At 39.4% G+C, this 21,941-nt stretch overlaps 1 long non-coding RNA gene across 1 annotated transcript; it reads right to left on the reverse strand.

Moving 5' to 3' along the window:
• Positions 1–225: 225 nt before the first annotated feature.
• LOC131736939 (uncharacterized) lies at positions 226–5,966 on the reverse strand. Its single transcript, XR_009328530.1, has 6 exons — positions 5,548–5,966; positions 4,050–4,266; positions 2,529–3,583; positions 1,835–2,003; positions 977–1,120; positions 226–393 (listed from the first exon to the last, which is right to left on the reverse strand). It is a non-coding gene; the product is annotated as an uncharacterized LOC131736939 (long non-coding RNA).
• Between the last annotated feature and the right edge of the window lie 15,975 nt (positions 5,967–21,941).

A 21,941-nucleotide genomic window follows, 5' to 3' on the forward strand; every position in this document is an offset into this window, starting at 1 on the left:
TGATCCAGGCCTTGTTGGACAGTTCTCACAAACAAGTCCATGGTTTTTTCACAGCCGTAATAGTGGAGTCAGTAGCACAACAGATGTTTTTGTTTTTAAATAGTGTTCAAACTGCTGTTTTTTGATTGAGCAGGCTAGGGCCTGGGACCTGCTCAAAAAAAAAAAAAAAACCTGCGACGACCCGCCAATCGCACTTTACAAAACAGAATGTTATCGCTTTTTTTTGTTTTCGTAAATATCCAATTTCTCCTACTCGTAAAACCAAAAAGCGATAACATTCCGTTTTGTAAAGTGCGATTGGTGGGTCATCAAAGTTTTGATCAGGTCCCAGCCTAGGAGTGAAATGTGGAGAAGCTGCTTTGTGCTGCAGTTGACATGCTGGTGACTGAAAACCTGTATAAAAAGATAAAAAAAAAACCAATGAAACAGGCTTAGATTTAAAATAAATAAATAAATAATAATATATATATATTTTTTTCTAAATAACCGGCAATTTTTGTTCTCCCTCTTTTCACCCTAATTTGGAATTACCAATTCAACTACTCTGTGCCACTCATGAGGGATGAGACAAAGCATGTGTCCTCCGGTACATACGTCAAAGCCATACCTATTTTTCGCACCGCAAGCCCAGAGCTGCCACAGCCCAACTAACACTTTGATCGAAGGATTCAATGTAGCTGGAAACTGCTAACACCCTGAACCTACAGGAGTTGCTCGAGCTCTGTGAATTGAGGGAGCCCTAGTTGATTCAAACCCTCCCTACCCCAGCGATGCTCTACTAATTGTGTGCCACCCCCACTGCAAACTCTCTGCCATGTTGGACAATGGCACAGGAGACCACCTCGCTCTCTCCTATCCTGCACTCAAGGTTGAGGCCTTTACCAGATATGCCACTCAGGAGCCCATATTTCAGAGTGCTTATATGACCTATAAATAAGACATACCTAGCATTACAGCTTACTGCAAGATTACTTACTTTTGACAATTGCATTTTATTCTCTCCATTCAAAATCAGCAATTGCAGAAATGAGGGAAAGAACTCTGATTCACAGCATATTGCCTCTTATGTGGCTTCCGTTCGACCTTCGTCCCTTTGTCTGGATTTATTTTGAAGATGCATCTATTAGAAAGGAAAAAAAAATGCAAATATTTTATATATTCTTAAAGGGTAACAAAGTGTATTTTATTTGTGTGTGTGTGTTACATGTTCCCATGTGTTGCTACAGCTGTTTAGGTAAGGTGTGTGTATTATGTTAACATCTCAACCACTTTACACTTTTGAATTGCAGCGTTCTCTTGTTTCGTTTCCAAGATGGCTTTGTATGGCCTCGCATGTATTTCAGAAAAAATGTGAATGAGATGGATTTACCAGTGATTGGGAGGATGATGTGGAAATGTAGTTCTGAAATACATGCAAAGACATCTTGGAAACAGAACAAGAGAACGCTGCAATTCAAAAGTGTAAAGTGGTTGAGATGTAAAAAAAAAAAAAAATAATAAAACACACACCACACAATTAACACCTTAAACAGTTGAAGCAACATATGGGAACATTCATTATCTTTTAAAACACCCATAACAAAAGATAAAACATGGGCATAGTATTTACAATGAATAGCTTAATCTATATATTTTTTTTTATTTTACACATGCTTAAAATGCTCTTTGAAGTGTCAACTGTGGGTAATTTAACATTCAAATACAAAATATGAAAATTACCATTGTATTAGACTGATCATTACTGGTGTCACAAATGTTTGAGAAGTTTAAATCGCTCCACTATAAACAGGTTAAAGCGAAAACAAGGTACATATCCATGCGTTATATACTGTACCTTTGAAGGAATTCAAGTGTTGCTCCCAACTCTGATGGGTAATGGATGTTCAAGCAGTAGTAGGATGCAAACATCATAAGCAAAGCTTCCACAAAGTTAGTTTGTTGTTCTGTAACGACAACTTTATCAATGCTCAGCATTAAGCGGGATGCAGTCAGAAGGGAATCTCCTGCAGCAGGAAAAATATAAAAATAAAATTCAAGACGTTTGTTAAATTGACTGCATTATTTTCATTCTGAAGACAAACATTTTCAAACATACGTACATAAACACTCAAACCCGCTACAATTAATCATATAATTTACAGAAAGCCTTAGGGCTGCTGAAATTTCATATTAAATCATTCCTTAGCAGTTTACATAATGCCCAGGCAATTCTAGCAAGAGAGTTGTGTACAAAACACTTACGTATTTAAAAGAACCTGGATATGATTTATTTAGTTATTTAGTTATTCGAGAAGAAACTAAATTAAAACACTCAAAACTGCTCATGAACCTTACACAATTATTTAAAATGTAATTTGGATGTAAGCAGATTGTTCACAAAGCATTTCTCTTCAGTCATTTCTCTGGGATACTAAAAATGCTGATTAAATTCAGATTATACTTCGTCCCCTTATTCCTCAGCCAAAAGTAAATAAAATAAAACTATTCAGCATATGTCAAACAAATGCATGGATTACCAAAACACATACCACAGAAAATAATGCAAGGTGATGCAGGCAGATCAGATGTTGGCACTTCAGAAGGTAAGCAAGTGTCATCCACCTGGAAAAACATTTGCTTGTCGTCTTCACCAAAGTAAGCAAGCAGCAGCAAAACCAACCCTGGCATCTCCGGTAATTTAGACTGTGTCCTTCTTTGCAACTTCGATCTGTGCCAAAACTCTTGCAGTTTCTCTTTGTTGAGTGTCCATGTAGGCCAGAATTCTGTGCGATTTGTTTATGGTCTCAAAAAATGTCCCTTCTAATTGTACACCTGTACGTGCCCTGAAGTGTGCTTGTAATCCTGGCATTTCAAACAGAAATGGCCACTCCCTCCTTATTTTTTCAGTTTCCATACCTCGGATGATGTCTTTTCTCTGAGTGTAGTACGTTGCCATCATTTTTTTGGTGATGATCTGTGTATCCCAGTTTCTTTCTCTGAACATGGTTTTCATTTCTTCTTGTTGCTGTTTTTGACTTGCAAGTGTCTCTGTGATTGGCAGGTGCTCGGAATCCCAGTTTATGCAACCGTAAGTGTCTTGAGGTAAAGCTCGTTCCTTTGCAGGAACTTCTTCCGTGTCACTCCCACTACTGTGTTGAAACTGTCTTTTGGGGGTAGAAAACTGTGTACGCTTCACATTATCTGCTCTGCAGCTGTTTTACCAAGGAATCATATCCACTGCCAACTATGTGGCCTTCGATAACATCCTGCAAAGATTTAGGATATTTTGCCACAATTCTTCTTGCTATATCTGTAAGATGTTTCTTTGAAGGCCTCTTGCAGACCCCTGTGACTTCATTAATAATGAGTCGTATCATTTCTCTGCGTTGCTTTGGCGATGTTTTTTCTTGCCTTTCTAACTTGTAAAGGAGGTCAGTAGGGAGTTTTTCCCATGGTATCTCAAACCGAAGGAACCAGTCAGCTTCCAAAGGTGAAAGTGATTCATCCAACTCAATACAACTCTGGGCAAAAGAGCACCCTGGGCTGGAGACTGTTGAGGTCTCTGTTCTGGATGAGCACGGACTGCTGGAAATCGTGGTTTCACCTTCAGAATTACAGAAAAAAACATTAAGTTATTATTTCATTTTTTTTTTGTTTTTGTTTCCCCCCCCCACACACCCCACACCCCACACACATTCCAGATTTTTTTAAAATTACAAAATTATCTTAGAGGTTTTGTAATTGGTTAAGTTTGTCCGTAATACACAATTAGTTGATTTTAACTGGCTTTTTATTAATTAAATTAGCAATAAGCAATGTATGTACATCCAAACAGTAAACATTTCTGTCATTTGTTAAAGGATTATGTGATGTAATTGCCACATTATTTTCTCTCATTCAACAATTCTAAATAAAAGTATAGACAATGATATAGGCAAGAGACAAAATACAAAATGCAGGTTTTATGTATGTATATATACACAATATATAGATATATATATATAAAAAATAAATAGGTTTACTGCCAATTAAGCACTTGAAGACAATTGACTAAACTGTAATATACTCACATGTGACTGTAAAGCTGGCTAGGAGTTTTCGAACTTCTATTGGCTTGAGGATCATCAGGAGATCATCATCTTTTACAAATCTGAAATCATCCAGGGTTTCTACACCCAGGTTTTTGAGTGTGTCCAAAACAGAATTCAGCACACAGGTGGTGAGGTTTGGCAACACAGAACTAATGTGGGAGTTTAAAACAGAATCCCCAGTGCTTTCCTGTTCCATCTGTCAATTAAAATAAAATACAGAAGCAAGTGTGTGTGGGGTATATTACCGTCTGCATTTTGATTGAAAAATATCTATTCTGTAATAAATAAACATATTAGCTGTCTACATTTTACAGTATATCATTTTCTACCAATTTATATTTCAAATGTTTGGTTATGCCATTTAGTGGGTGCCTAACTATGTAATCGTTCATAAAACAATACAACCAAATGGAGGGAGATCTATCTATCTATCTATGCATCTATCTATCTATGCATCTATCTATCTATCTATCTATATATATATATCTATATATATCTATATATATCTATATATATATATGCACACACACACACACATATAGGCGTGGACTCTTTAAATGTTCGAATAATTACCTCCATAAGAGTTTAATTCCTAATATGCCCACAAAATGGAGCACATTTTCATATTTACTATTTATTGTTCACCCACATTACAACGACATGGCAATATACTTAGCTAAGTTTGACCACTTTAAATTCTAAAAATAATTTCCCTAAAATTAGGATTTTTTTTTTTTTTTTTTAAATATGCAAGAATTCTTAACATGCCCTACACAGTAGTATTTTTTTCTTCATTGGGTAAAATTTAAATACTGTAAGTCCAGAAATATCGTGGCCAAAATATCTGGTGAATTACACAAGACGACCTGTGTTATCCTGAAAGCATTTACAATAGTATTATTCGCGCCAAAAATGTTTCATATGTCAAATTCGTGTAATAAAAGGCTAGCAAATATTCCTGGGCTTACAGTATTATTCGTACATTAACATTTTGTACACAAGAAAAATAAAAATGTGCAGTTAAGTCTTACTTCCACACATGCCGCTTGTTAGTCAGTCTTTCACACTTACATTAATGTAGATCTGATACAACAAATAAAATTGCTTAGGCCTGTACTTAGTAGTCTGGCAAAGGGAGCACATGCTCCGCTTTGTAGAGGGATACAGTTTAAAATATGTCCTTCTCTTATAAGTGTTCAAGTAATACAACTATATATATATATATATATATATATATATATATATATGTATATGTATATATGTATATGTACACACACACACACACACACCACGTCTAAGCACGGACACTGTCTTTAGTTGTATAAAATGTGTGAATAATGGCTATCCCTAAATCTCCCACTATTTTTAATTCATATTTCCTGACATGCTGTAATTAAAATACAGACTTTTTTTTTTCATTTCGGTACAATTAAAATATCATTCATACAACATTTTGTGTTGACAAACACAAACTCACCTTTCAAGTTTTTCTGTCGAGCAGAGTTTTGCATCGGTAAAAATAAAATGGCTTCTCACAAACGTTGTTTCTCCTTCACACGAGGTAATGTCCAGGACATTTCGTCATCCAGGCTTGATAGTATCGCGAGATTTTAGAAAGTCCAAGTTTTTCTAAAAACTTAAGTTAACATTTATATTTAAATGAATAATTCAGGTACAATTAATATTAGAAATGAATGCATGAATCATCAATATGACATTTAAAAAAAAAAAAAAAAGTTTACTGATAACATGGTGGTGGTGAACAGAGCTTCGTCAGCTCGTCGGCTTTGTCAGAGAGGCTGTGCAGCAGTGCTGGCTTGTTATCAATGCAACGATTTTTAAATCGATATAAAATGACCACAGCGACCACAAACCATATTTGAGAGAAGGGTTTAAAAGAGGAGTGTCAAACTCAGTTTTCATTTCACACAAGTCCTCAATTACTTAATTGATCTAATTATTCATTCGATTTAACATATATATATATATATATATATATATATATATATATATATATATATATATATATATATATATATATATATATATATATATATATATATATACATACACACACACACATTAGACACATTGTTTTTAAATTGCGAGGTATTTTAAATTGATGGTTGAAACGTGCATTTGATTCAAGGTACAGTTGCCGATCCTCATATACTAGTTTGGGGCCTGGATAGGTGTTAAATGTATCTAGCTAATTTAATAATTAATCAAATTATGTAATTGAGGACTTGGGTGGAACGAAAAGCGTAGTCTACACACGGCCTCCGGGAATTGAGTTTGAAATGTGCAGCTTTTCTTGTTTATTTCCAGTCATTGAAATTAAGTAGGCCTATTATTTTAAGAAGAAAACTACAGCACAACTCATTTTAACAAATCTGAACGACATTAAAAAGTAAACAATTTTAGCTTTTTTCATTATTTAATTCAACTCAGATAAGCCTGTTAAATAATTAATTTAGCAGTAATTTACAGTTTTTTAAATAACAGTTACATACATTAACATTAAAGTTTGTGTCGTTATAAATACAGCTTGTGCGGTTTTTTAAAAGTTATCTTCTTTAATTTAACGGAATTTATCATTTTGTAAGCAAATTACATACGTACATGTTTTTCAGTGTATATTTCCGTAAAATTAATAGTACATATTTTTAAAAAAAGTATTTTGCAGTAATATTGAAATGTTTTGCATTTAATTAAAAAAACTGAAAAATGTATGTAAAAATTAAGGTTAATCCCACCTAAAAATACAGCATTTTTTTTTACAGTGTATTGAAGCTGCAGTTGATAGTAAATGTGTACTTGCAATGAAGAATGATCGTGGTTAAGACGTGAGCTGTTTTGTATTACTGTACATGAAGGGTGTGTGTTCTTGTTAGGAGTATGTATCGTAATTGCACAAGTGGAACTGTACTGTGTCTTGCAATTAGTGAAACTAAAACATTATTCCCAACACTCTGATACGTCTAACCAGTGGCGACGCATAGGGGGGGCACGCCTGGTCACGTGCCCCCCCAGATTTCTGCCAGTCAGTCGCTTAGCCACTGTGTTAGGATCGTTCACACTGAAACATGTGTAAGAAATTCCAATATTGTTATATTTTTCGCTTCCCATTATAGCGGGGCGGACGTGGCATGGGCGGCGCTGATTTTTCTTTTCGCTCACGGAAAGAACTTTTTATTTACCGCGTTGCTATCAACGAAATGAGAATACATAAGCAAGCTGTACTTGCTCAACCCCAAACACAGATGCATGAAACATATAGGCTATGATTACTGTATATGCTAGCTACTACACACTTAGATGTGGTAGAGGACATCTACTATGTAATGAGTAGCCTATGTATTTACATAGAATGCACTCGCCTCATGACATATCTTATTGCCAGCTGACCTCTCCAGCAGCCAGCCTACTAATAAGATTATCATTTTTCACGGATTGTGCAGCCAGCTTCATCAAGGGACGGTAACCAAGTCCATCCAGGTCTTGGAGATGGAGTGGTGGTAAATGTACAACCTGTTATTAATTGAATAACTAAAGAAATAAATCAGAATGAAAACAGTTCTGGACACTACTGAGAGAAAACCGGCAAAACTGTTTCAATTCCTGAGTTCGGTTACCTACTTGTTTTCATTCTGATTATTTAGGCTACAACGTGTCCGTCAGCGAATGTCAGTGCAGTGTGATACCAAAAAAAAATGAGTGGTTGGATTTGCTGTCAATCAACCCAAGTTTTTTGTTGGATCAGCTGTTTGTACATTTTTTTTGTGTTTAAAGGCGCTGTAGTTATACAATGTAGTTAATGCAACTGTGTGCACAAGTCCCTCCTCCCCCGAACCTCCAGAAGATTAGGTACCATCGGCAGTCCTGCGTCAGTCAAAGAGTAATTACATTATTCAGGATTTGTGAAATTAAATAAAATGGGTTGCTTTGCTTTGAACACCAAATGTGAAATAAACAACCATAAGTACGAATGAAATTATATATAGTTACTTATTATCATAATGTGAATTTGAAATCTGATGCGCATGTTAAAAGTTCAAGTCCTTTGCTTCGTATTTCCTTTTTTGTTTTTAAACGGAAGTGTTCTGAACTGAATCTCTCTTTTTAACTATTTTGCACAACAGTGTATTTGGTTATTGGATCTTCTTTTTTTTAAAAAAAGTTCTTTATTTTTCGACAATAAAACGTCAATGCACTAATAAGAAATCAGGTTGCCAATTTCACCACTGTGACTATTCACCTTAAAAAAGTTACCATTGCCACCCTCTCCCGAAAAAAAATCCTGGCTACGCCACTGTTGCCAGGGTTTATTATTTAAAAATGCGCAGTTTATTTCAAACTTTCAAAACATAATAACATAACAAAGAGTGTCTAAGACCCTTCACCGTTATATTTGTTCTCGTGTGAGACTTTCACTTTTTCAGTCAGCGAAAATATGTGCTAAAACGGAGTGAATTTGAGCCCTGTTAAAATGGCAAAAAGACAGCTACGTTTGGAGTTTTTCTACAACAAAAAAGCTAAACCTCCAACGCCAGAGACATCAACAGAAACCGAACCTGACTCTTCTGTAGTTCAGAATGTTACGAACAGCACATATATGTATTTGCATGCCCCGGTAGCTAAATGCTTAGTTACGGCTCTGGGCAAAACCAAAGCCCATGGCCAGTATACAATATTTTTCTGTATGCATTCTTTTCTGTTGAGCACTACTGACACCGTTGAAACGGCGAGTCTTAGGTCGCCTGCGGATACATTAATCCAATCAATGCGTCTGAACCTAGTGTGTAATCCCAAGGTAACTGCTCACTGTTAACACGTTTTAAGACGTTAATTCACGTTTTTATTAATACAGTGTCCCCTTCAGACATGTTAAAGGAGAGATTCGGAAATAACATTCAAAACTACACTCTAAAAAGTAAGGGTTCTTTGAGGGTTCCTCAGGGAACCTTAGGGTTCTATTGCAAGTTTTTTTTCACAGTAAGGGTTCGTTTGGGAACCTCTGGTTGCTGTGTCTAATATAATATTGCAAAGGGTTCATCTTAGAACTCTTTATATCAATACATTGTAAATTGTGCTCTACAATATTGATGTGCAAATCGCAATTTTTAATACACAATACATGATGAGAGAAAAAGTCTGTCATAAAAAGGTAAACACCATAAATGGTTATAATTGTGTACACGGTATTGAGAGGAAATCAAAGGGCAGATAATATTTTGCCAAATATTTAAATAGAATTTATAATAGTATATGTATGTATAACATGTGTATTGTAGTTTAATGTTAGCCTTTAGGCGTAATTCGGGGGATGTCGTAGAGGGCGCTCTCCCGCTTTGCGCTCCTTTTTTCTTCTTATCCTATTTCCTTTTCTTTAGCCTATCTTACCTTCCCTCCGTGGCATCCTGCCCGGTAGCGTCCGCGATCTCTTCCGGGTGGAAGCTGATCCCAGTTCAGCCTCATTTAGTATTTCCAGCCAATCGCACAATGCAGCGCTCGCCTCGTCAATTATTAGGGCATGGCCAGCACTGCTCCACATATGTGTTATTGGCTGCCCCTCCTGTCTATCTCGCTCTCTTTTTCTACTTTAACCCAGCACTATTTCCGCTTCCTTGTCTGTGTTTGTTTTTTGTTCCTCCTCCTCCCCACCTCTGCTCCTTTCCATATCGCACTGTCCACACAGGACTCCCTCAGGGGGGGAAGTGAGTCTCACTCCCCCGGCTGTCCGGGTCGGCCTCTCGTCTCAACCACTGCCGCCCGGCTGTTCCTCGCCGGCCTGAGGGGACCCCCGGCCACATCCTATTCTTCTGCTGCTTATGCGCTAAGCCTTCCAGGCCTCAACCTTGCTGTCCCATCTCCTCTCTTCTATTTCAAGTCCAGGACCATTTCAGCCCCCTCATGCAGTAGGCCGTGCCTCCACCTGCCGAGCGGGCCCCGACCGAGGGGGGGGGGGGTTCTCTGTTTTCATCTCTCCTAAACGGACACGAGACACTTTTTCCTAAGCTCTCCACGCCGCCCAGCTGCCAGCTTAGCTGCCTGAGGATGCTGCACTGAGTTGCGAAGGATCTGTCCTTTTGTCCTGTTCGTCCCCTTCCTGTCTCTTGCTCCACTAAACGCCCAGCAGCCAGAGGATGCTGCCTGACCCGTCGGGAGCGAGAGTCAGTTTGTTGTATGTTATATGTCTAAACTTTGCTCTCTCTCTCACTTTTACGTCACCCAGCAGTCGGAGGATGCTGTCTGACCCGGCGGAAAGTGTTTATATCTAATCCTTTGCTCTTCTCATGTCTCCCTCTCTACGTTGCCCAGCAGCCAGAGGATGCTGCCTGACCCGACGAGAAGGGAAAACTCCCCTGCACAACCCAATACAACATAAATAAATAAATAAATAAATAAATAAATAAATAAATAAATAAATACATTATAAATACTGTACCTCTAATCAATCTGATCACTTTAGAGGAGGGGCAGTTTCAGTTGCCAACAAACAGCATATATCTTAAAGTGCAAAGGAAAAAAGTGAGTGATCCACAAATGTTTTCGGGAGTACTGTAAGCTTCAGGAAAAACTAAACACAATTTCAAGCCGTCCTTTTAAATAACAGACAAATATTCTTTCATGAAAAAAAGGTTTTCTTTCAAAAACTATTTTACATAACTTTCTACTGTCAATTCAACTGCTGTAGAGAAACATATATATATATATATATATATATATATATATATATATATATATATATATTAATTGGCTCACATAGCAGACTTTATTGACCATGTTGTTTGGTCAAGATGCATTATGCTGTATGATATTAAACAGCTGATCCTTTTGCTTGACTGGGCAAGGTGAGTATGGGCACATGTTCATACAATCCTTTGGCTCTAAGTCTGGGCAAGGTGGGGCTTGTTTAATCATGTCAAGCATGTGATCATTTTGCCTAGACATGGTCCATCTTACCAGTTTAATGTTACCAGGGGCTTAGCTAGGAATAGATTTTTACTGAGGCAAAAATCAAATTTTTGTCTAAATAAACCCCAAAACCCTGTGCATATCCTGTTCATGTTACGAAGGTGAAATTTATCATATTTTAAAGCCCGGAGACTATTAATGCAAACTGCAAAGCGATACAACATATTCCTAAAATTACCCTATTCACACTGTTAGAAATATGTGATATTAAAAGGACAAGAAGAATAGAAGTTATAGATATGAACACGTAGATGGGTTTATACCTTCATTGAGAGACATGCGTTTGGTTCACTGCTATTGAAGTTAATGCTGACACTGATGACACTGATGCTACAACTGGAGCTGGTAAGACTGGTGCTGCTACTTCCAAATATTTAACTAGAATTTATAATAGTATATGTATGTATAACATGTGTATTGTAGTTTATTTCCATTTGTATCCATCTTGAAAAGAACCTTTAATTGGATAAATATGTAGGAGACACCCATACGACATTCAACACAATAATAAAACCTCAGGGCAAGATGCCCCTGCACAACACAATACAACATAAATAAATAAATAAATAAATAAATAAATAAATGCATTATGCTATCGCTGGCAAAAGGCTGTTTGAAATTTTTTAACTACTAAAAGTAGAAAAAGCGCGGTCGACGAAGAAATGCCCCAGCAACAGCGGTTGCCCTCTCAACCAATCAGCTGCCATCGCAACCCACAGCGAGAGGCAGGTGTTCAACGTTTCTTCACAGGCGGGAGAGCTTTCTTCACTGAGAGGTGAGTAAAACCTTTTAATAACGCTAATTATCTTTATTTGTGTGAATGAATGAAAAAATATAAACTAAAGACGTACAGACAGCTCTACAACATCCACGAGTAAAATAAAAAAAGGTTATTTTGCTTTTGTTAATGATGCGGGTCAATGATAGAATTTCTGAGGTAATTTTTTTTTTTTTATTTTTTTTTTACTAAACTTGATGACGATAATCAATTGGGCTGAACTGAGAGAGGAAAAGGGTAATACTTATGATACTTCTGGGAACTTTCTGACGTAAAATGTTTCATTAAGTCTATTGTTTAATGACGATTTCTAGGATACATGAGTATTAAGTATGAGGTAAACATAAGATTTGCTTCACTGCTACGATTTCTCGGGCGGTTCTGGTACGAAAATAATAAAACACAAATTACTATCTTTTTCTCTTGATTAAATGAGACTTTTTTATCGACGTTCTTTTAAAACCATGGTGTTTAATATAATTTGTCACTCATGCAAACTGAAAACAATTTTATTTTAGTACTACTTTAAAAAATAAAAAAAACAACTTTAAAATACAGTACTGAATAATAATTCCTGGTAATTGTGTGACAAAGCATTAAGTATTGTAGTTTACGGTGTCAATATATGACAGCGTCTGAAATGGTGCGCATCACTTGAACAGTTGAGTAAGCGTTCTTTCGCGGGCTAGGATGTAGGCTACACCGCCTTGCAGGTCCAGTGTGCCTAACAACAGAACATTAACATAACATTAAACACCAAATCACAAATCACAAAGCGCGCACGCACACACGCAGTCCAGTGGCCACGCCTTCCTGCTCGCACACAACATTATAAACATAAACATTTGCCTGCCGAGAAAAGCTTAGCTATTTTTCTGTTCGTATGTCACCAGGCATTAAACACACAAACAGATTTAATAAGAAAAAGAGGCACTACATATTATTTCTAACAGAGTTTTTCAATTACATGATAGAAAAAAATCAATGTAATTCTGCATATGAAGTTAATTTGATGCATTGGTATTGGGAGACACAAGTACTGTACCTCTAATCAATCTGATCACTTTAGAGGAGGGGCAGTTTCAGTTGCCAACAAACAGCATATATCTTAAAGTGCAAAGGAAAAAAGTGAGTGATCCACAAATGTTTTCGGGAGTACTGTAAGCTTCAGGAAAAACTAAACACAATTTCAAGCTGTCCTTTTAACTAACAGACAAATATTCTTTCATGAAAAAAAGGTTTTCTTTAAAAAACTATTTTACATAACTTTCTACTGTCAATTCAACTGCTGTAGAGAAACATATATATATATATATATATATATATATATATATTAATTGGCTCACATAGCAGACTTTATTGACCATGTTGTTTGGTCAAGATGCATTATGCTGTATGATATTAAACAGCTGATCCTTTTGCTTGACTGGGCAAGGTGAGTATGGGCACATGTTCATACAATCCTTTGGCTCTAAGTCTGGGCAAGGTGGGGCTTGTTTTATCATGTCAAGCATGTGATCATTTTGCCTAGACATGGTCCATCTTACCAGTTTAATGTTACCTGGGGCTTAGCTAGGAATAGATTTTTACTGAGGCAAAAATCAAATTTTTGTCTAAAAAAAAAAACAAAACCCTGTGCATATCCTGTTCATGTTACGAAGGTGAAATATATCATATTTTAAAGCCTGGAGACTATTAATGCAAACTGCAAAGCGATACAACAAATTCCTAAAATTACCCTATTCACACTGTTAGAAATATGTGATATTAAAAGGACAAGAAGAATAGAAGTTATAGATATGAACACGTAGATGGGTTTATACCTTCATTGAGAGACATGTGTTTGGTTCACTGCTATTGAAGTTAATGCTGACACTGATGACACTGATGCTACAACTGGAGCTGGTAAGACTGGTGCTGCTACTTCTGGAACTGATGCTGACACTGGTGCTGCTACTGCTGGAACTGGTAAGACTGGTGCTCCTACTGCTGGAACTGGTTAGACTGGTGCTGCTACTGCTGGAACTGGCAGGACTGGTGCTGCTACTGCTGGAACTGGTAAGACTGGTGCTCCTACTGCTGGAACTGGTAAGACTGGTGCTGCTACTGCTGGAACTGGTAAGACTGGTGCTGCTACTGCTGGAACTGGTAAGACTGGTGCTGCTGGGACTGGTAAGTGGTTCTGCTACTGCTGGGACTGGTAAGACTGGTGCTGCTACTGCTGAAACTGGTAAGACTGGTGCTGCTGGGACTGGTAAGACTGGTGCTGCTACTGCTGGGACTGGTAAGAGTGGTGCTTCTACTGCTGGAACTGGTAAGACTGGTGCTGCCACTGCTGGGACTGGTAAGACTGGTGCTGCCACTGCTGGGACTGGTGCTGCTACTGCTGGGACTGGTAAGACTGGTGCTGAAACTGGTAAGACCGGTGCTGACACTGCTGGGACTGGTAAGATTGCTGATACTAATGCTAAGACTGATCGGACTGCTGAGACTGTATGATGCCACAATTAAAAACTGATTTAGAAGACTTTACTTTAAATCAGGGTTTGCTAATCCTCCTATGGCCTGATCTATCGAAACGCTGTAACACTTCCTCCTGGGACATGTCCGCACATATTAGCAGGGCAAGGCCATTCAGTCTATTTTTACCCATACTGCTGCGAGACCAATCAAACATATCGAAACAATGCACTCAGTTAAACTCTTTGTCATCATGAACAGAGACCGTAAGAATCTGTTTGCTGCGGAAAACACGTACTGTCTATATGCTGTCAGAGAATATTTGGTTTTACACTTGGGGCGGGGCAAAAAACATGCAAGGATTTTTTTGTTTGTTTGTTTGAGAACCAAACTAATACACTTATCATATATCATCATGAACAAAGACAATGTTGCTTTAAATGTACATAAATCTACTTTAAACTGCTTCTGGTGTACAGAGGTCAAGGTTGAACGTGGTGCACTGTCCGTGTCTCATTCATGCTGGAACGTAGCTGCAGTTTACTTCAGTATCCAGTGCGTGGTTACCACTGAACAAGCTGTTTAAAGATGCTGAAAATGATTAATAAATAAATAAATAAGTAAATAAATAAATCACCTGTATTAAAAACTTTGGATTTTTGTCTCTAACGAAAACATTCGGAATATATATATATATATATATATATATATATATATATATATATATATATATATATATATATATTTTGAACTGCTGTTGCCAAACAGTGAATTTATAAATAGAATTACCTCCAATTCTTCTAGCCCATGGCATCAAATACAATACATGAAAAGTATTAAAAACTAACAGCTATAAATTATTACATCAGGGGAGAGGGATGGTGTTGAAATTGAAGAATTAAGGGAATGGGAATATGCAAATAAAGATGATCACAATATAACGTAAGATGCTGCGTCAGCATTTTATTTTTAAAATACAGTGTAAGTGATTTATTTTTCTGTTTTTTATTTTTTTATTTTTTATTTTTTAAGGACCCTACAACTCCCACACCTGTCATTATCTGGGGAAACCCCTTCCATCTTGATACAAAAATTGGTCTGAGAATGAATGGACAACATTTACTTGCTGAGGAGGCTGTGTGGTCCAGTGGTTAAAGAAAAGGGTTCGTAACCAGGAAGTCCACGGTTCAAATCCCACCTCGCCAAACTGACTCATTGTGTGACCTTGAGCAAGCCACTTAACCTCCTTGTGCTCCGTCTTTCGGGTGAGACATAATTGTAAGTGACTCTGCAGCTGATGCATAGTTCACACTCCCTAGTCTCTGTAAGCCTTGGATAAAGGTGTCTGCTAAATAAACAAATAATAATAACCTGAGGCCCTCACCCAGAGATTTGGGCTTCTTTTTTCCTTGTATTTTGTGTACAATATCAAATACCCACAGAGAAAAAACAGCCTAATATTATATTGAGAAATGTATTTTGGGTACTCCAAAAAGATCAGAAAACTCCACCTAGTATAGTGGGAATAGTAAACTTTCTTTTGTCAGGCGCCAGGTCGGGAAAGCAATAAGGGTGTTGGTTGTGCTATAATAACCACAGGCTCAGGGATTACTATTTTTTTTTTTTTTCTTTTGAGCAGACACCCTTACCCAGGGCAACTTACAGTTGTATACAGCTATGCTGATGATAACCACCTGTTATCTGTCCCTAAAGCAAGGACATTCTTCTGCCTGGGTGTTATTAGCTACTTGCCTTACAGACATCAAGCATTGGATGTCACAGAATCTCCTAATGTTGAATTGAGATAAAACAGAGGTTATGCTAGTGGGCTCACAGAACCAACTAAAAGGAAATGTAGGATTACATGAGCACGACCCTTGCAGTCTCTCATCAAAATTTAAAGTCGAAATTAAGAGTTTGAGGGTAATCTTTGAGTCTGATCTATCATTTTAGACTCATACTAGGGAAGTTACTAAAGTATATTTTTACCATTTGAGAAATATAGCCAAACTTAGACCAACTCCCCAATAATGTTGTTGAAGCTGACATCCTGGGATTCTTCAAGAAGCTGCTTGATGAGATTCTGGGATCAATAAGCTACTAACAACAAACAGAAATAAGAAATAAATAATAAAAGAAACAACCTTCTTATGTTCTAATTATTTCTGTATCTGATGCCGAGAGAATAATACATGTCTTTGTTTCATCTAGAATTGATTATTGTAATGTACTTTTTTAAATGGTGATTTTGCTGTTAACTTATAAGGCCCTGAATGGATTAGCACCTCATTATTTACAGGAGTTACTGACACCGTATCTTCCAAACCACACTCTGAAATCACAGGATGTGGGGCTGCTGGTTATTCCTAGGGTCAACAAAACAACACGGGAGGCAGGGCTTTTTTCTGGAATGCTCAGCCTTCGTTTATCAGGAAATCTGGGTCCATTACAGTTTTCAAGTCAAGACTAAAAACACACTTTTATAAAATGGCTCGCTTATCTTAGTGGGTTTTAATGTAACTTTAAAATTGGTGCTTTTGTATTTTGTATACTGTTTAAATCTGTATTTAAATGGGCTGAGTGTAGCAGTTATATGTGTGACCTGCTATACAAACGGATTGTGATTTTTGTCCTGCTATGTACTATACAGTGCTTTGCGATACTTTTGTATAAAAAGCGCTATATAAATGCAATAAATAAATAAATAAAAATAAATAAATGTGTTAATATTTTTTATAATACTTGTTTTATAAAATACTTGTGACTAAAGTTAGGTTTTTGCTTGTTTTGTTTGTAATTAAATTAATTACATTATGGATAATATATTATGATTAGTTATAATTAATATATTTATATATCTACCTGTCAAGAAATGTTGTCAGCCTTTCACTTATTTGTGTATTTGTTATTCTAAGGGTAATGAAACATATACAGACTGTTTTATTTGTATGCATTTATGTGTTATAATTAAAAGTATAACTCCTATACTGTATTTATTTATTTTATTGCTCTACCCGTAATAAAGGGTTTCTATAAAAAGTATTTCTTTGTTTTTATTGATATTGCAAACCAGTAATTCCTAGCATGTTATTTAACCAGACAAATTATGCAGACACGCATATTATATATATATATATATATATATATATATATATATATATATATATATATATATATATATATATATATATATAATATTATGCATGTAAGTTTGTAAATAAACATAAAAGGTTCCAAGTAGAACCTTGAGGTTCTTAAAAGATCCTTATTTGTAAGGTTCCTCATGGAACCCTAGTAAAAAGGTTCTTCGAAGCACCTTAAAAGCTTCCTCCACAGTATCAACCCCAGATTTAGAGTGTATGCGCGAGTAAATACCATCCTAACTATTAAGGGAATGGGAATATGCCTCTCCATCATATATATATATATATATATATATATATATATATATATATATATATATATATATATATATATATATAATTGCATGTCCCGGTATCTACGATATGGAGACTTGCATGCCCCGGTAGCTGCAATATTGAGTCTTTCCATCCACCTCCGGTTGCTTCATTCCGGAGGTCCATGCAATTTATATATATATATATATATATATATATATATATATATATATATATATATATATATATATATATATATATATATGATTTCCATTACACAAGAGTAGATGTTAAAACTTCATGCTGATTTGAACTCGGCTCTCGCCAAGATAAGCACCAACTAAGACGTAGCTTTACAGTAAACTAATGTGATCCATATGTGTCTCCATCCATTTACGTTTCCTTCTGTCTGGTGTTAATGGCTGAAGTGTAATGCTGGCTCCAGGGATCAGCTTATTTTGCCTCCCTGGCGCATCAGCACACACGACGGCTGCGATGCTGGTTCCGGGGATCAACCAAAGTGCGGCCTCCCCAGCGCATCAGCATGACAACCGTCTGGATTGAGCTAAGTAGGGTACATCTCTGGGGTTTTCAAGTGGGCACCTTCCATCCTCAGTGTTTCGCCGACTAGCCCACGACACTTCAAGAGGGCTCGACGGTGATTCTGGCGTCCCAGCATGACCCCCCTCCGTCCCCCACTCAACTCAGCCCAGCTTACTTACCTGTACATCAGCATTTCTTTCTTTCTATTGTGCTTGGGATCCCCAGCCAGAATCTTTCCGTCTCAACCACAGCCAGTTGCTGCTCCTCTCTGCTGCTTCAGATAAGTTCTTCACTGTGCGACGCAACTCTTCGCTGCTGAATCCGACGTCTCTGAGAAACCGGGTTGTAGAGTGTGCCACAAATATATATATTTGCATGCCCCGGTAGCTAAATGCTTAGTTACGGCGGTGGGCAAAACCAAAGCCCATGGCCAGTATACAATATTTTTCTGTATGCATTATTTTCTGTTGAGCACTACTGACACCGTTGAAACGGTGAGTCTTAGGTCGCCTGCGGATACATTAGTCCAATCAATGCGCCTGAACCTGGTGTGTAATCCCAAGGTAACTGCTCACAGTTAACACGTTTTAATAGTTAATTCACGTTTTAAGTAATACAGTGTCCCCTTCAGACATGTTAAAGGAGAAATTCGGAAATAACATACAAAACTATGCGCGAGTAAATACCATCCTAACTCCTAACATCCAAAAAAAAAAAAGAAAAAAAAATAACAATTATATATATGCATGCCCCGGTAGCTAAATGTTTAGTTACGGCGCTGGGCAAAACCAAAGCCCATGGCCAGTATACAATATTTTTCTGTATGCATTATTTTCTGTTGAGCACTACTGACACCGTTGAAACGGTGAGTCTTAGGTCGCCTGCGGATACATTAGTCCAATCAATGCGTCTGAACCTGGTGTGTAATCCCAAGGTAACTGCTCACAGTTAACACGTTTTAATAGACAGATTTATGTATTTGCATGCCCCGGTAGCTAAATGCTTAGTTACGGCGCTGGGCAAAACCAAAGCCCATGGCCAGTATACAATATTTTTCTGTATGCATTATTTTCTGTTGAGCACTACTGACACCGTTGAAACGGCGAGTCTTACAGGTCGCCTTCGGATACATTAGTCCAATCAATGCGTCTGAACCTGGTGTGTAATCCCAAGGTAACTGCTCACTTTTAACACGTTTTAATACGTTAATTCACGTTTTAAGTAATACAGTGTCCCCTTCAGACATGTTAAAGGAGAAATTCGGAAATAACATACAAAACTATGCGCGAGTAAATACCATCCTAACTCCTAACATCCAAAAAAATAAATAATAATAACAATAATATATATATATATAGAGAGAGTCAGTGTCGAGAAACTCGGGATACTGGCCGCAGACACTAAATACTTGGCACGGAGGGGGTATCCTGGTTTACCTCCGGCTGTACAAGAAGACCTGGCGATGGAGGCGTTCATCCGTGGCTTGAAGCCCACCGCGCTCTGACAACAGGTTCGGCTCGTTGCCCCAACCTCCCTAGAGCAGGCTTTAACCCATGCCCTAAGGATTGAGGCCGTGCTCGAGGAGGGCGAGAGAGTCCGGATCCCCAAAGTCTGCGCGGTCAGAGGAAAGGAAGATAGCGATGGAGACGAGGATACCGCCGCTGTCAGGCAGACCACTCCTGTAAGGCGCTGCTGGAACTGCGGAAGCCCGGGTCACCTGCATGCACAATGCCGCCGCCGCCGTCACCCAGTACCATCTGAAGAAGAGACGTCATGGGCGGGAAACGAAAAAGGAGCGGCGTAAACGGGGGACCGCAGCTCCTTCACCTTCCTTCCCCCACCCATAGAGACAAAGAGAACGACGCGTGGCAATGGTGGGCCGTGTTGGCCGGGGCAACAGTCTGCATGCACCCTGCCTCTTAAATGGGTGCAGTGCAAGGCCTTGGTCGACACAGGCTCCACCATCTCCATCCTGCAGCCCGGGGTCCTCCCCAGAGAAAGTGACGGATGGCTGGAAGGCTGGACGCCCACCACGGTTCGCCTCCGCACTGTCAGCGGCCAGGTCGCGTCCATGCTGGGACGACGGCATCTGGAGATCCAGCTCGGAGACTGCACGATCCAACACGAATTCTGGCTGGCGGAGATACAGGATCGCTGCATTCTGGGCCTGGACCTCCTGAACAAAGTAGGAGCTACCATCGACTTGGCTGAGGGAACCTTGTGCCTTGGCCAGAGCCAACTGCGCCTGATTCCGGGTCGGGAGAAGGAAGGGGAGCAACGCCGCACCAGAACCACCGTGCGGCATAGCCAGATGAGGGAGGTTTGTCGGACGCAGGGGGGCAGGACCCGGCCTCTCCCAGAAGCAGAGGACAGGACATCGGCGACGGAGTTTGCAAGGGCTTCAACTGTCTCCGCCCCCTCTCCTGCAGAACTTTCACCGCCCCCTGCAACCACAACCGGTGGAACACAGGACTGCAGGATAACTGATGCGGTGAAAGCGCTGTGGCAGAGGAGTAAGGAGGGTCTATCTCAGGGCCAGCGGGACCAGTTATGGGAACTATTAAGGGGGTACTTGGACATTTTTGCTGCAAACATAGAGGACTGTGGGCGGACTGGATTAGTTCAGCACAGCATTAACACGGGAGACGCAGCTCCGATCCGGGAGCAGCCACGGCGGCTACCCTTGGCAAAGCGGGAAGCGGCCGAGGGCATGATTCTGGAAATGGCCACTGCCGGGGTAATTGAACCATCGGCTAGCCCCTGGGCCGCGCCAGCCCTGCTAGTAAAAAAAAAGACGGGTCACTGCGGTTCTGTGTGGATTATCGCAAACTGAATGCAGTGACACACAAGGACTCGTACCCCCTCCCCAGAATCGATGAAGCTCTGGACTACATCACAGGCTCCCGCTGGTTCAGCTCCCTCGACCTGCGCAGCGGATACTGGCAGGTTGAGCTGGCCCCTGAGGCATGACAGAAAACTGCATTCTCCATTGGCCAGGGTCTGTGGCAGTTTTCAGTGATGCCCTTTGGACTGTGCAATGCCCCAGCAACGTTCGAGCGCCTGATGGAGCGGGTGCTCACCGGAGTTCCACGGACCCATTGTGTTGTATACCTGGATGACTTACTGGTTCACGCCACCACCTTTTCGGCGGCACTGCAGAACTTGCGGACTGTGTTCGAGCGCATCTGTGGAGCTCGCTTAAAACTCCACCCTGGGAAGTGCAACCTGCTGAGAAGAGAAACACACTTCCTCGGACATGTTGTCGGGGCAGACGGCATTGCCACAGACCCTGCTAAAGTGACTGCTGTAAAGGACTGGCCGGTCCCCAGGACTGTGACAGAGGTGTGTAGCTTTCTGGGCCTGGTGTCTTATTACCACCGCTTTGTGAAGGACTTTGCTCAGATCGCCAGGCCCCTGCACCGCCTGACTGAGAAAGGGGGCTGGTTCAGCTGGGACACCGACTGCGCAGCTGCCTTTGGGGAATTGCGAGAGGCCCTTGTGAAGGCCCCAGTCTTGGCGTTCCCTGACCCCCAAAAATCGTTCATCCTGGACACGGACGCGAGCGATGTGGGGATCGGAGCAGTGCTAGCCCAGGAAGGCTCGGACGGAGAACAAGTGGTCGCGTACTACAGCCAAGCTCTTAGTAAAACAGAGCGGAACTATTGTGTGACTCGCCGGGAACTGTTGGCTGTAGTACGGGCCGTGCACCACTTT

The sequence above is a fragment of the Acipenser ruthenus genome, chromosome 4, assembly GCF_902713425.1.
Source record: "Acipenser ruthenus chromosome 4, fAciRut3.2 maternal haplotype, whole genome shotgun sequence".
Lineage (NCBI taxonomy): Eukaryota > Metazoa > Chordata > Actinopteri > Acipenseriformes > Acipenseridae > Acipenser > Acipenser ruthenus.